Source organism: Oreochromis aureus, linkage group 1 (assembly GCF_013358895.1).
Source record: "Oreochromis aureus strain Israel breed Guangdong linkage group 1, ZZ_aureus, whole genome shotgun sequence".
In the NCBI taxonomy this organism is placed as follows: Eukaryota; Metazoa; Chordata; class Actinopteri; order Cichliformes; family Cichlidae; genus Oreochromis; species Oreochromis aureus.
This window is the reverse complement of record NC_052942.1, coordinates 9,760,218-9,774,967: the sequence shown is the minus strand read 5'-3', so window position 1 is coordinate 9,774,967 and position 14,750 is coordinate 9,760,218. Positions and strand designations below refer to the sequence as shown.

Below are 14,750 nucleotides of genomic sequence, written 5' to 3'. Positions count from 1 at the left end.
AACAGCTGATGACCTTTATAAGACAAGCGTCTCTTCAGTTTAACTCTCATGACTTGAGAATTAATTCTTAATCGAGGCAATGCTTCAACAGTTTCCTGTACCTCTGATGGGACACAGACCACATTTCCTCTAATTGCTCTTTGTCTGCCTTTGGGAAGAGGAATAATCTTGGCAAATGGTATGCACTTGGCTATGAGATGTCTCTCCAGTATGTTGAGATCAGACAGTTCAGGTGGAATATCAGCAAGATCCAGTTTATTGGCAACAGCAAGTACTGGCATGGATCCATTTTAAGATGACTGTGGCAGGTGTGACAAATCCACTCTCTCTTTCTCTCATCAGGCACATTGCACTGCTCATTTCTGCAGTTTTCATCACAAAGATGAACAAACCTTCCTGTCAAACATGTTGCAACCACATGTGGATTTTTCACATAATTTGACCTTGTGCAGGGTCGCACTTGGTTTGGAAATGAAGCCTTGAAACAGACAGTACATGGGTAAGATGGTCCAGCTTTGATTTGTGATTTGAACACAGATATGGCCTCGTTGATCACACTGTTGTCGCTCTCTCTGGGTTTGTATGTTCACCCATCTGTATTTCCTTTTTATTTTCATGGCACATCTCATATTGTGCATAATCCTGAATGCAAGATTACTTTGATACCTGTCTCGCATTAGTTGTTTCATTAGTTGTCTGTGTCTTACTCTGAATGCGTTGTCACGTGCATAACGCTGAGTCACTCGAGATCTCTGTCTCTCTCTGAATTCTGGGCTCTCTTGATACCTTTTAGTGATATAGCTTTTTTTTGCTTTTGTCTAAATTCAGCATTGTCACAGTAGCGTCTTTTAATATATTGTTGTTGTTTCTTTCTAAATTCATTGTTCTCACAGTAGCGCCTTTTAATATATTGTTGTTGTTTCTTTCTAAATTCATTGTTCTCACAGTAGCGCCTTTTAATATATTGTTGTTGTTTCTTTCTGAATTCATCGTTCTCACAGTAGCGCCTTTTAATATATTGTTGTTGTTTCTTTCTGAATTCATCGTTCTCACAGTAGCGTCTTTTAATATATTGTTGTTGTTTCTTTCTAACTGTAGCATTCTCAGAAAAACGTCTTTTAACATATTGTTTTGTTTGTTTCTGAATTCATCATTTTCACAGTAACATCTTGTAATATATTGCTGTTGTTTCTGTCTGAATTCATCATTCTCAAAATAACGTCTTTTAATATACTGTTGATGTTTCTGTCTGACTTCAGGATTGTTTTTATATGCCTCGCTTGTGCAAGATTTTTCTTTTCTTTGTAATCTTTATTTGAAGCATATTTTTGTCGTTCTTTCCTTTTTTGGTTTTCTTTTCTCTGATTTCTGGGTTTCTCTGATGCCATTAATCTTCTTTTCATTTTGTGCCTTTGTTGTTTATTAACCTTTTTCAGTTTTGTAAAACTATATCAGAAAGATCACAGGCAGCAACATTTGTTATTGCAGCATTTGATTGACATGAAAAAGCATCATTTGATGGAAAGAAATTTAATTCACTGCATAGTTCTTCAGTTGGTATATTAGGAGGTTCATTCTGATCTTCATATGATGTGAAATTAGTCATGTGGACTTCTTTTTGTTTCACCAGTGGCGTACAAATGGACATTTGACAAAAGATGTTCTCAGTCAGACCAGTGGTTGTGTTTCTCCTTGGAGTAGAGGAGTTTGCTTCATCAACAGTTGTATCAGAGTGAGTAGGTGCCACAGCAGTGGCAGCTGTTGATCTGCAGACTGTGTCTGTGATAGTATCACTCAGGTTGACTGTGCTCATACTGTAGAACTGCACAGGCTTCAGTTCATAGGTACAAGAGGGTGATATCTCCATCCCTTCATAAGAATCCTGGAGCCTCTTAATCATGTCACTGAGGAGTGTAAATTTCAGCATCACAGCTGTACCACGATTACGTGACTGTAGTGGTAGAGGAAGACCACTGGCTGTTCTGGAGTGTGGATCAAAGAAACCATATTTGCCTGATGTGGATCTGAACACTGCGATACACAATCCACTCATAATCAGTAAGGCATACTGCACATCTGACAACAGGCAGCTCAGTCCTGCTTCTAAGCTGAGAAAGGTATCTACTGCCTCCTCTGGAGGTTCTTCAAATGTCCCATACCGGGAAGGCTGTGTCATGTCGACATGATACATAGACCCTGCGAGCATCAACTTTGTCTGGCAGCTCATCGGTTGCCAAATGAATACTCTTGGGGAATCTTTTCTTGGCCTCTTTGTACATCACATCACCTTTATCCAAGACCAGATTAAGGTCAGCTGTAGTTATGTTTTCATTCTCATGAAGGAAAGCAAGAAATGTGAGTGAGTTACATGTGCACTGACTGTTTCTGGAGTCTCCATATTTGGGATGAGCCTGACTGTGAGATGCACAGACATGTGTTACAGAGGGCTGGTTTTCAAGGTTCACTCTTTCTGCATGAGATGGCCCTGCCACATCACTGTGATGGCCTCTTTTCACAATATCAGCATAACCCACCTGCGGGGCACTTGACACCTCAGGTTGGTCTCTATGGTTTACCTGATGTTCATTAAATGCATGCTGCAATCCAGTCTTTACAGCATCTGCATAGGATACCTGTTTTACATGTGCAGGAACATGTCGACCTGCCTGTTTGACACCATCAGCATTGGTCTTTGCAGACACACGGTCTTCTGCAGAGCTCTGAGGAGAATCACACTCAGTTTGTTCACATGTTGGTACTTTGTGAAACTCATGGAACTTCTTCCAGCGTTGTTTTGCAGCTTGTGACTTTTCTGCTTTTTGGCATTTTACACACCTTTAAGTGTTTCTGTTAGTCTTTAGAAAATGTATTCAAAAAACAAGAGTGGCACACAGCAGGAGATGTTTTCTTTGTCTTTATATTTCAGTTTTTATTTCTCAGAAACAATGTCTTTGTTTGTTTGACAGTTTGTCAGTCGAGAGAATATTATGTACTCTCTTTATTGGCTTGGCACAACTTAGCAGCAAGCCCAGAATGAAAAACAGGTAGAGAGAAAAATTTAGAAGAGAGAATAGACAGAGCAGGAGAGACACGGCTGGGAAATGACAATCAAACCGTGAATTAGAGTTTTCTTTATTTGTTCAGTTTGTTCTCAGGTAGAGGCAATATGCACTCTTTATTGCTTTAATGGCTTGGCATTTTCAGCAGCAAGCCAAGAGTGAAAAACAGGTAGAGAAAAATTTAGCAGAGAGAACAGGCAGAGCAGGAGAGACACGGCTTGGAAATCAAACCGCAGAGTTTTCTTTGTTCAGTTTGTTCAAAGGTTGAGGCAAAATATGCACTCTTTATTGCTTTATTGGCTTGTGCATTTCTCAGCAGCAAGCCAAAGAGTGAAAAACAGGTAGAGAGAAAATTTAGCAGAGAGAACAGAGAGCAGGAAAGACACGGTTTTGAAATCAAACCGTAGAGTTTTCTTTGTTTGTTCAGTTTGTTCAAAGGTTGAGGCAAAATATGCACTCTTTATTGCTTTATTGGCTTGTGCATTTCTCAGCAGCAAGCCAAAGAGTGAAAAAACAGGTAGAGAGAAAATTTAGCAGAGAGAACAGACAGAGCAGGAGAGACACGGTTTTGAAATCAAACCGCAATAAGATTCTTGGTTTGGCAAAATTTCTCACAAACCACAGGGTGAAATACAGATGGAAAGAAGGCAGAGACAACAGTTGGAGCAGGACAGAGGATAGAGGGATGGGGGTTGGGATGTGACAGAGAAGACTGGAGATCTGGTCCTTGTTCTTCTGCACACTGTGAACAAAAAAAGAAAAAAAATAATAATTTTATTAAAATTATATCACATGGTAATTGTATGAACTAATTGTGACTACTGAAAAGGACAAAACAAATATTGAAGCTAAACTGTTGTTGGCTGCCATGTGCAAAAGTTGCATAATTGGGCACTTTTTAAAATAATATTTATTTAAATTCAGCAATAATATTTTTAATACAAATATGATTGAGTGAATCATTAACTAATCACATGTAGTGTGACTACAAAATGTACTGAAAAAATATTTTAGCCCAATTGTTAAGCTGCACTTATGTGTATTTATTATAAAATTGTGTTTAAAAGGTCTAGTTTGAATGAAAGATTGAACCCATCACTTTACAGCTTATAAAAGTCAGATTATTTTTTTATTTTGGTATACTTCTCTTACAGTATGTGCACACCTACCAGGCAAAGCACAGATGTCAGTCAAGTTCCTGAAAGTGTAAGGCGAGAAATAATGTTAGTTGTCTGTACAGTATTATTAGACTAACAGAAATACAAAGCCCACATGACATGATACACTGAACTTATAGTCAGCAGGTTATGGAATAATATAGCACACCAACAGACACAGCAACCATTTTATAATTCAAACTAATTACCTGAAGTATTTCCACTTATGTAAGGCTACTGTTCGACTGTTACTAGCCTTAGCATTGCTGCTAGCGCTAGCATTCCGGCTAGCATTAGCACTTCAGTTAGTGTTAGCACTGCAGCTAGCGTTAGCATTGCAGCTAGCATTAGCAATGCTGCTAGCGCTAGCACTCTTACTGTTAAAACTGAGCCACAATGGCAATAATAAAGCTCATTTGTTACTTTTGTCTCACTGACCGCCAAGAAATATCACAGGAATATCACAGGAATATTCTTTTTGTCAGTTAACAACTGCTAGTGCTAGTGTTAGCACTATAGCTAGCGTTAGCATTGTTGCTAACATTAGCATCGTTGCTAGCATTAGCATTGAAGCTAGCGTTAGCACTGCTGCTAACAGCAAAACGTCATAAACAAATATAAATGATAGCGAAGGTTATTCTTTTTCTTTCTTTTTTTTTCTTTGAACTCTGTTGGACTTGATATGTGAGTTTAAATGTCAAACATGTATTTTTATCATCATAAAAATAAAACAGTGCAGTACTGAGTGTACTGTACTTACCACAGCAGAGAGCAAAGCGGAATGATGACAGTTGGTCCAGTGATGGGTTAAAAATAAATGAGGCGTTCAGGTGGTGCTTGGAAATTTGAACATCAGTTTGAACAGCAATAATGAGCATATACATGTCTGTGTTAGTCTCTGTGTGTAAGAGACATAGAGATAGAGAGGAAAAAATCCACTAGACTAGTGTACAAATTGGTACTTTTTGTATAAGCGAATGAGTGACATACAGAAAAATATGGCAACTGGCATTACATGAGCAAATAAAAAGTATTTCATTTTGAACTGTTTTGTGGGTTTTATTTTAAGACTACTTTAGTTTGTTAGTGGGGAGATAAACTATACAGACTATAAACACAGACAATAAAGGAGATTAGATTAGTTAAACGTTAGTTAAAATGTGGGAAAATCAACTACAGACAGGTAGATGCTGTAAGCTTTAATTATCCAGTCAGAAAGGATGATTTTAAAGTCATCAACTGACTCCAACTGCCCAGATCTGAAAAACCTATGTGCCAATCACAATGCTCTACTTAGTTGGCATATACTAACTACTGACCCCTGTCAAAACTGTCTTATTGTACCTATTGAAAAAGTTAATCTTACTACAACTGCTTAGATGCAGCAGACATTTTTAGGTTTAACCTTGGCAGAGTGAGAGAGAGCTCGTTAAGCAGGCAGGTGTGAGCCTGGTTGCTATAGTGACTGCACCCAATGGCACGCACACAGACATGCACCTCACTTTTGCTGCTTAAAATGAACAGAAAAGTCAGTCTGAAACAAATCGCTCCCAAATGAAAAGTACACGTCGTATTGACGAAATTCTTTCACCGTGAGCGCCAGCAATGTCTAGTCTACTGAATTCTCAGTTTTCATGCCTGTGGAGTTTATTATATGGACGTGGTGACAATGGAAAGACACCATGCTCTTCTGATTTTCAAACGAACCTTCTGAGCCATTTTAACATTAGAGTCTATGGAAGAGTTGGAGGGACGAGGCTGTGCATTGGTGACATTTATGAAAGAACCATAACACCTAGTACAATAGTAAACACATTGGATGAAAGAGGACAGCGATGGCTACGTTTTGAGGGTAAAATGATGGCTGTAGAGCAAACGCTGCGGACACAGCAGCAGTTTTAAAAAAATTTTAAGATTAATTTTTTTGCTCCTCTCACTCTAGCAGTTCAGCTGTCTCACTCTAGCCCCAACATTCCGTCCCATACACACCCATTATAAACTCTGAAACGGCTGAAAAAACATCATGAAACTTAAACTGGAACTGAAGAAAAGTATAACAGATATTGAAAAGATAAATACAAGTTGAATAGTTGAATGTCTTGTCTTCGTTTTAAAGTTTGAATGGTGGCTCTATGTCAACCTATGTTGAAGTAGATACAGTTTGAAAATGAGTAAGTTGAATGAGGATTTGAAGGGTCTCCCCATTGAAATACATGGGAAATTTTTGTTGAAAAAGTTGAATAAAATTAAAAATATAAATGTTAAAAATGAGAAAAATAGAAGCAGTCATGTCCAAAAGAAGAGGAATCTAACGGTGTTTGAATGGTTTTCTAAGTTGAACGGTTTTGAAGGAGATAGAGTACAAAAAACGTACGGAATATATAATAAAATATAACTAGAAAGTGCATTTTCTGAAGAAACTGCAGTGTGAATGCTTGAATCTGAATGTATGCACTGAAATGAATTAATTGCTGAATTTTAAGTTAAAAATAAAAATGTTGAATGAGCTGGAAAATACAGAGTTTTTAACCTGAAAACAAAAGTGCAGAACTTTTGAAAGCTGATGTTCACACAGAAGAAGTTGGAAAATAGCTGAAAAGTTTTTAAATTAAAATTTGGAAAACCTAAGAAATGAGAACAGAAAATTTAGAGTCAGAAAACATCTGAATGAATATTAAAAGTTCATATTCTTTGAATCACTGAATGACTAAAGTGAATCCCTCCACTTGGAACCACACACTTTTAAAGGTTTACATCTCTGAGCTTTGAAAGACATGCTGTTGGAAAGAGAAGAACGATGGCTTCGTTTTGAGGGTAAAATGATGGCTGTAGAGCAAACACTGTGGACACAGCAGCAGTTGAAAGAGAAGTGTTTAAGATGAATCTTGGCACAGTGAGAGACAGAGCTCGTTAGGCAGGCAGGTGTGAGCCTGGTTGCTATAGTAACTGCACCCAATGGCTCAGTACACACGCACACAGACATGCACCTCACTTTTGCTGCTTAAAATGAACAGAAAAGTCAGGTCGAAACAAATTGCTCCCAAATGAAAAGTACAGGTCCTATTGACGAAATTCTTTCACCGTGAGCGGCAGCAATGTCCAGTCTACCTAATTCTCAGTTTTCATGCCTGAGGAGTTTATTATATGGACGTGGTGACAGTGTAAAAACACCATGCTCTTCTGATTTTCAAACGAACCTTCTGAGCCATTTTAACATTAGAGTCTATGGAGGAGTTGGAGGAGGAGGCTGTGCTTTGGTGACATTTATGAAAGAACCATAACACCTAGGACAATAGTAAACACATTGGATGAAAGAGGACAGCGATGGCTACGTTTTGAGGGTAAAATCATACCTGTAGAGCAAACGCTGCGGACACAGCAGCAGTTTTAAAAAAGATTTTAAGATTAATTTTTTCGCTCCTCTCACTCTAGCAGTTCAGCTGTCTCACTCTAGCCCCAACATTCCGTCCCATACACACCCATTATAAACTCTGAAACGGCTGAAAAAACATCATGAAACTTAAACTGGAACTGAAGAAAAAGTATAACAGATATTGAAAAGATAAATACAAGTTGAATAGTTGAATGTCTTGTCTTCGTTTTAAAGTTTGAATGGTAGCTCTATGTCAACGTATGTTGAAGTAGATACAGTTTGAAAATGAGTAAGTTGAATGAGGATTTGAAGGGTCTCCCCATTGAAATACATGGGAAATTTTTGTTGAAAAAAGTTGAATAATTTAAAAAATATAAATGTTATAAATGAGAAAAATAGAAGCAGTCATGTCCTAAAGAAGAGGAATCTAACGGTGTTTGAATGGTTTTTCTAAGTTGAACGGTTTTGAAGGAGATAGATGCACAAAAACGTACGGAATATGATATAATAATAATAATAATAACTAGAAAGTGCATTTTCTGAAGAAACTGCAGTGTGAATGCTTGAATCTGAATGTATGCACTGAAATGAATTAATTGCTGAATATTAAGCCAAAAAATATTGAATGAGCTGGAAAATACAGAGTTTTTACCTGAAAACAAAAGTGCAGAACTTTTGAAAGCTTATGTTCACACAGAAGAAGAAGCTGGAAAATAGCTGAAAATGTTTTAAATGTATATTAGAAAAACCTAAGAAATGAGAAAAGAAAATTAGAGTCAGAAAACATCTGAATGAATATTAAAAGTTCATATTCTTTGAATCACTGAATGACTAAAATGTGATCCCTCCACTTGGATCCACACAGTTTTAAAGGTTTACATCGCTGAGCTTGGAAAGACACGCTGTTGGAAAGAGAAGAACGATGGTGACGTTTTGAGGGTAAAATGATGGCTGTAGAGCAAACACTGTGGACACAGCAGCAGTTGAAAGAGAAGTGTTTAAGATGAATCTTGGCACAGTGAGAGAGAGAGAGCTCGTTAAGCAGGCAGGTGTGAGCCTGGTTGCTATAGTGACTGCACCCAATGGCCCCATACACACGCAGACATGCACCTCACTTTTGCTGCTTAAAATGAACAGAAAAGTCAGGCCGAAACAAATCGCTCCCAAATGAAAAGTATAAGTCGTATTGACAAAATTCTTTCACCGTGAGCGGCAGCAATGTCTAGTCTACCTAATTCTCAGTTTTCATGCCTGTGGAGTTTATTATATGGACGTGGTGACAGTGTAAAGACAGCCTGCTCTTCTGATTTTCAAAGGAACTTTCTGAGCCATTTTAACATTGGAGTCTATGGAGGAGTTGGAGGGAGGAGGCTGTGCTTTGGTGACATTTATGAAAGAACCATAACACCTAGTACAATAGTAAACACATTGGATGAAAGAGGACAGCGATGGCTACGTTTTGAGGGTAAAATCATACCTGTAGACCAAACACCGTGGACACAGCAGCAGTTTTAAAAAATATTTTAAGATTTATTTTTTTGCTCCTCTCACTCTAGCAGTTCAGCCGTCTCACTCTAGCCCCAACATTCCGTCCCATACACACCCATTATAAACTCTGAAACGGCTGAAAAACATCATGAAACTTAAACTGGAACTGAAGAAAAAGTATAACAGATATTGAAAAGATAAATACAAGTTGAATAGTTGAATGTCTTGTCTTCGTTTTAAAGTTTGAATGGTGGCTCTATGTCAACGTATGTGGAAGTAATAAGAGTTTAAAAATGAGTAAGTTGAAGGAGAATTTGAAGGGTCTCCCATTGAAATACATGGGAAATTTTTTTGAAAAAAGTTGAATAATTTTAAAAATATAAATGTTATAAATGAGAAAAGTAGAAGCAGTCATGTCCAAAAGAAGAGGAATCTAACGGTGTTTGAATGGTTTTCTAAGTTGAACGGTTTTGAAGGAGATAGATGCCAAAAAAGCGTCGGAATATATAATAATAATAAAGATTACAACAACAATACTGTGAATGCTTTTACAAGCATTCACACTAATAATAAAGATTACAACAACAATACTGTGAATGCTTTTACAAGCATTCACACTAATAATAAAGATTAGAAGAACAATACTGTGAATGCTTTTACAAGCATTCACACTAATAAAGATTAGAAGAACAATACTGTGAATGCTTTTACAAGCATTCACACTAATAAAGATTAGAAGAACAATAGTGAATGCTTTTACAAGCATTCACACTAATAATAATAATAATAATAATAATAATAATAATAGATGATATCAATGTGTAATAAAAACATACACTCATTCTTTTTAATTATTAAGCTAAGCTACTGTCATTCACTCATTCTTTTTATTTCTTTTTATTTATTAAGTTACTGTGTTGTGTTGTGTTGTGTTGTGTTGTGCTGTGCGTAGTGCCAGTGTGGGACAGTTTCCAATCTCGTTGTACTATTCAATTCAATTCAATTTTATTGATATAGCGCCAAATCACAACAACAGTCGCCTCAAGGCGCTTTATATTGCACAGTAGATCCTACAATAATAGATACAGAGAAAAACCCAACAATCATATGACCCCTTATGAGCAAACACTTTGGCGACAGTGGGAAGGAAAAACTCCCTTTTAACAGGAAGAAACCTCCGGCAGAACCAGACTCAGGGAGGGGTGGCCATCTGCAGCGACCGGTTGGGGTGAGAGAAAGAAGACAGGATAAAGACATTCTGTGGAAGAGAGACAGAGTGTCTCTCTGTCTCTCTTCCACAGCATCAGCTAGGCTCGCCACAGGGATTTGTGACTCCACTCCTATACACCATCTACACCAGTGACTGTACCCCCACGCACCCCTGCAACATCATCTTCAAATTTTCAGACGACACCACTCTGATGGGGCTCATCACCAACGATGATGACACCGCCTACAGAGATGAGGTCCAGTGACTGGCAGAATTGTGTAACTACAATAACCTTACCCTAAACACCAAGAAAACAAAGGAAGGGGTCATGGACTTCTGCAAAACAAGAACTGATCCCCCTCACTATCCATAAAAGGTGACTATGTGGAGAGGGTGTCCTCCTTTAAGTTCCTCGGCACCCACATATCTGAGGACTTATCTTGGTCCACAAACACACAGCCCTAGTGAAGAAAGCCCAGCAGCGCCTCCATTACTTGAGGGTTCTGAGATGGAACAGGCTGCAGACTGCCCTCCTTGTGTCCTTCTACCATGCCACTATTGAGAGTGTGCTGGAGCACGCCATCCCTGTGTGGTACGCTGGTTGCACACCAGCTGACAAGAAGAGACTACAGAAGGTCATCAGAACTGCAGAGAAGGTGATCGGCTGTCCAATCTCCTCCCTGTACTTAATTGCCTGCTCAAAATGTCTCTCCAGGGCCAGGGCAATTATAAAGGACCACCTCCATCCTAACCACCACCTTTTCAACACCCTGCCCTCTGGAAAAGGGTTCAGATCCATCAGGTGCAAAACCAACAGACTAAATAACAGCTTCTTCCTGTGGGTTGTCAGAATTCTTAATCCAAACTAAGAGTGTGAACAGACCACTCTGACGCTGCTATTGATCATCTATGTGCAATATCTCAGTCTTTTCATGTTCTGTGCAATATTTTTGGCTCATGTGCAATATCTTTGGTAATTGCAATATTTTTGGTCTCAGTGGAATTACCATCCCCACCCTAAATGACAATAGCCCCTCCACCCTTATTTATTTATTATATTATATTGTATAACTGCCCTTGTATACAGCCCCACAATGTTTGTGTTTCAATGTTTCTATGCATACACCATGTATATAGTTACTCACATATATGTGTACATATATATTGCTTTTTTCCCCCTTTTTGTATATTCTTTTCTTTTCTTTACTTTTGCACCTTTGTGGTCCAGCTACCCAATTTTGCTGTGCAAGAAACCACACAATGACAATAAAAAGCTCTAAGTCTAAGTCTAAGTATGACTGTGCAATGACAATAAAGAGTTGTCTCTTATCTCTAATAAGTAACTAATTACTTTTTAAAATAACTTGAACAACACTATTGATTAGTGGTGAGCGGATATCGATTGTATGGATACCAAGTCGGCATCGGTATCAGATCGATACTACCTGGTGAGATCGATTCTTTATTTTAAGTTCCGATCTTGTTTGCAATGCTGTGCTTTCGGTAAAGACGAAACGGCCAGGTCACCGGACTCGCCTACTGGCGCAGAGCAGGCACACTTTACTCTTGTGTTTAGTGCTGTCACGTGATGTAACTTAGATGCTTTGGGGGTTGTTAAGTTGTTTACATATTATTTATATTTTCCCCAGTTGTTTTTGAATTTGAATTATAATTTTTGTATTATAGTTTCTCAGCAGTACTTGTTTGTTTTAATTTGTTTACTGGTTTGTGTGCACTTTTTATCTAAGGTTTAAAAAAAAAGAAGAAGTAAATTAAAAAAATAAAAATAAAAATAAAAATTGATAACTGTAAACCACCACGGCAGACCTGATGGGCTTTTTCATGCTTCGCAGCATCATTTATTCTTACCATAATCACACGGTTGCTGTAACAGTACATTCCTAGGGTGCAGCTCTCCCGCTGCCAGCCGTACACATCACCACCACCAACAATAACACAAGCAGACCACAGGTTTTTAGCCAAAGAGGCGTGATTGTAGATGGCACAGCAGCATCACAGACCACACCCCGCCACATACCCCCAACCCCCGCCTGAGGCCAGGGAGCCATCCGGGCGAACCTACTCAACCCTACACGAGGGAATCGGCCTGGACCATCGGCGCCCCAGGCCCAGCGACGGGAAAGTATCCACTGTGGCGGTCGCCCGCACATCCTGCAGCGCTGGTGACGAGGTGGTTCCGGGGGCCGCCATGGGCTGCCAGTGCCTCCAGCTGCAGCGCCGGAACTGGTCCGGTGGCCACCCATATGGCAAGCAGTCGTGGTGCAGCAGGCCTGGAAGTGAGCCGGGGCTCACAGGCAGCTGACAAAACATCCTACTTTGTCAAAACATCCTACCGTAGCATAAATTTATAGTCATGTCTATCAATCCGTGCTACCTTATCAGAATATACTGCCTTACATGGTTTATGCCTCCATCGCTGTATGCCAGTTTACAGAAGTTTAGAAATACTAAATCAAGACTTGAAATATGACTTCAATTGAGACTCCAAATTGGAGTATTTTTGCACAAAAAACGAAAAGCATGTTAGCTTGAAAAGTTAACAAATTGACAACAGCTTAAGTAAAAAAAGTATTAACTGTAATAAAGAAGTAAAACATATAATACTAACCCTTTTTGTCACGCACAAGATCGGAGTAGGATCAAATAATAGGCGTGTACAATTAACACCGAAAACATGGCCGTTTTGAGTTCTGTGCATGCGCAGTAACAAGTAGGACAGCTTGATAGGTAGTGTGTTTTGTCAGAACACCGGTACGCAGGACCACGCAGTGTTCCGGCCTCTGTTGGAAGAGAGGCAGCACGCCGCCCACGGGAGTGGCAGGACCCCCGCACACCTCGACCTCCTTCTCCAGAAAAACCCTTTCTTAAAAAACTTCTTGTGTAAGACTCTTGAAATTCACAGTGAAATGGCTCAGAAATCAGTATTAAATCAAACTAAGGTAAACTAATATGCATACCAATACCAACTGTTACTTGTATAAAAGTATACAAGAAACAAAAAAGAATACTAGAAAATGCAGAGATTATACTGCTCTTACATATATAATTCATTTAAAAAGATTTGAGCTCATTTTATTATTATTTGAAGGAAAACAACCCCACATCATGTTCAACCTAAAGCAAAGTTATTAAGCCACCTAAACTTGAGGTTTGACAAAATTCTCTAGAAGGTTTAGTGGATCTGACTAATAACCAAACTTAAAATAATTATGTTGAAGCAGCACCAAGCTGGAAAATAGGTCATGTATAATTAATAAATAATAAATTAGTAATGACTACTAAGTGATAAGGATGTCTAATTTGGAGGTTCACTGGATATTTATAACTAAACAACAGCAACAGTTCTTTGCAAAAGCTATGTTCCCTTAGAATGGATGGCATTGCTCCCAACCACAGGGGTTTGAAATTTAATAGTAATATTGGCAAATTGAGTTCCAGTTTCATACTCTTAACTGGAAATTGTGATAAAATAAAGTCATGAATAACAATCTTGATCATTGTAACTCATTATTTACTTGTCTTAAGAAAACGTCTTTGGATTAGATGTAGGATGTTTAGAACTGATGCTATAAGGTTTCTGACAAGAGCTTCTAAGTATTCAGACATCACACCACGGCTAATTCAGTTGCACTGGAGTCCAAATTAAGATTCTGGTTTTGGATTTTAGAGCCCCAGTAGATCTCATCAGGGATCAGGGCCTACTGCCTGTAGGTAGACAGTTTGCAAACTACAGGAAACAGAGCTTTTGTAACGGTGGCCCCTGGACTCTGGACCTCAATGATTTTGTTTAAAAGAAGCTAAAAATAAATCTTTTAAAACTTGCTTACTTGCTTGCTTTTTGTCTTTATGTTTTAAGCATTACTTTTCAATTTTCATCTTAAAAAGTGCTATAAGATTGTATTAACTCGTTTACTTTCCTTTAATTTGGCATTCTTCAGTTTAGATGTATAAATAGATTTTGTATCCCTAATGCAATAATCCAGGACTTAAGCCCTTTTTCTATTCTAGCATTTGTATTGCACATTAATTACGTCACGGGATGCTCAGAGACGTTTCTATGACAACAGCAAAAAAGTTAGGTAGTACCGGATTGTAGTAGTAAACCAGTCAATCCAAGTCAAGACGTGGTGATCCATGGCGACTCGATTCAACTAGTTTCTGATAGAATGGGGACTTTGAGTGGCAATGCCTTAGAAAGCCCTAACATAAAGTGTTCCTTCAGTAGAACAAAAACAGCCACCTGAGCAAAGGTCACTGAAAGGTGGAAAACCTGTCGCTTGTTTGTTTAAGCTGCACAGTAATCAAACACTCCCACTGAATCAATAGTGTGAAGTGTTTTTTCACCAGAAAGCCTGTTAATGTCTTTCACAGTCTGGGTTATTCAAAGCACCAATTTCAATTTGGTACACGCTGACATCATTTTTGCTCTCGTTTTATAAGAG

The 14,750-nt window shown here is 38.5% G+C and overlaps 1 long non-coding RNA gene across 1 annotated transcript; it reads right to left on the bottom strand.

The window, feature by feature from the left end:
• Positions 1–3,743: 3,743 nt before the first annotated feature.
• Positions 3,744–5,119, bottom strand: LOC120443066. The gene is made up of 3 exons (XR_005615132.1): positions 4,977–5,119; positions 4,229–4,257; positions 3,744–3,801 (listed from the first exon to the last, which is right to left on the bottom strand). It is a non-coding gene; the product is annotated as an uncharacterized LOC120443066 (long non-coding RNA).
• Positions 5,120–14,750: the final 9,631 nt, after the last annotated feature.